The sequence below is a fragment of the Oncorhynchus keta genome, unplaced genomic scaffold, assembly GCF_023373465.1.
Source record: "Oncorhynchus keta strain PuntledgeMale-10-30-2019 unplaced genomic scaffold, Oket_V2 Un_contig_12032_pilon_pilon, whole genome shotgun sequence".
In the NCBI taxonomy this organism is placed as follows: domain Eukaryota; kingdom Metazoa; phylum Chordata; class Actinopteri; order Salmoniformes; family Salmonidae; genus Oncorhynchus; species Oncorhynchus keta.
The window spans coordinates 1-1,826 of NW_026277736.1; the positions used below are offsets into that span (position 1 = coordinate 1).

Sequence of the window (1,826 nt, forward strand, 5' to 3'; positions counted from 1 at the left end):
TGTGTCGTTTCATGGGCATGTCTCAGTTCCATTATACATTTTTTGACCTCTTCCAACAGTTCGTATTGGTCATACTGTTTACACAGTACCCCAGTCGCCTAAGACACTGGCCTCCTAAGCCATGGATTGTGAGTTCTAGTCTTTTCTTAAGTGGCTGAGAGCAGAGTGGCTCAGCGGAAGCGTGCTGAGCCCATAACCCAGAGGTCAATGGATCGAAACCATCCTCTGCTAAACAGTTTGTTTTTAAAAGTGAAACGCAAACAGAAATGAGAAAGCTAAATTTCATTTGCGTCTCTCAGTGCTATCCAGTACACATTGTTTTTCCTGCTTCTATCAGTTCGTACTGTTTGCAGAAGGTAAACAGTGCCCCAGTGGCCTAATGGATAAGGCACTGGCCTCTTAAGCCAGGGATTGTGGGTTCAAGTCCCATCTGGGGTGGGTGGAAGCAGAGTGGCGCAGCGGAAGCGTGCTGGGCCCATAACCCAGAGGTCGATGGATCGAAACAGTTACTTTTTAGATTTTAATTGCAAGCAAAAAAATTAAAAAATGTGTCGTTTCATGGGCATGTCTCATTTCCATTATACATTTTTTTGACCTCTTCCAACAGTTCGTATTGGTCATACTGTTTACACAGTACCCCAGTGGCCTAAGACACTGGCCTCCTAAGCCATGGATTGTGAGTTCTAGTCTTTTCTTAAGTGGCTGAGAGCAGAGTGGCTCAGCGGAAGCGTGCTGGGCCCATAACCCAGAGGTCGATGGATCGAAACCATCCTCTGCTAAAAGTTTCTTTTTAGATTTTAAGTGCAAACAGAAAAATTTAAAAAATGTGTCGTTTCATGGGCATGTCTCAGTTCCATTATACATTTTTTGACCTCTTCCAACAGTTCGTATTGGTCATACTGTTTACACAGTACCCCAGTGGCCTAAGACACTGGCCTCCTAAGCCATGGATTGTGAGTTCTAGTCTTTTCTTAAGTGGCTGAGAGCAGAGTGGCTCAGCGGAGCGTACTGGGCCCATAACCCAGAGAGGTGCATGGATCGAAACCATCCTCTGCTAAACAGTTTATTTTTAGATTTTAAGTGCAAACAAAAAAATTAAAATGTTCGTTTCATGGGCATGTCTCAGTTCCATTATACATTTTTGACCTCTTCCAACAGTTCGTATTGGTCATACTGTTTACACAGTACCCCAGTGGCCTAAGACACTGGCCTCCTAAACCATGGATTGTGAGTTCTAGTCTTTTCTTAAGTGGCTGGCAGAGTGGCTCAGCGGAAGCGTGCTGTGCCCATAACCCCAGAGGTCGATGGTCCGAAACCATCTTCTGCTAAACAGTTAATTTTTAGATTTTAAGTGCAAACAAAAAATTTAAAAAATGTGTCGTTCATGGGCATGTCTCAGTTCCATTATACATTTTTTGACCTCTTCCAACAGTTCATATTGGTCATACTGTTTACACAGTACCCCAGTCGCCTAAGACACTGGCCTCCTAAGCCATGGATTGTGAGTTCCTAGTCTTTTCTTAAGTGGCTGAGGCAGGGTGGCACAGTGGAAGCGTGCTGAGCCCATAACCCCCAGAGGTCAATGGATCGAAACCATCCTCTGCTAAACAGTTTGTTTTTAAAAAATGAAACGCAAACAGAAATGAGAAAGCTAAATTTCATTTGCGTCTCTCAGTGCTATCCAGTAGCACATTGTTTTTCCTGCTTCTATCAGTTCGTACTGTTTGCAGAAGGTAAACAGTGCCCCAGTGGCCTAATGGATAAGGCACTGGCCTCCTAAGCCAGGGATTGTGGGTTCAAGTCCCATCTGGGGTGGGTGGAAGCAG

The 1,826-nt window shown here is 44.5% G+C and overlaps 1 non-coding gene across 1 annotated transcript; it reads left to right on the top strand.

Moving 5' to 3' along the window:
- The first annotated feature begins 1,742 nt into the window (after positions 1-1,742).
- trnar-ccu (transfer RNA arginine (anticodon CCU)) lies at positions 1,743-1,815 on the top strand. The gene has a single exon. It is a non-coding gene; the product is annotated as a tRNA-Arg (tRNA).
- Positions 1,816-1,826: the final 11 nt, after the last annotated feature.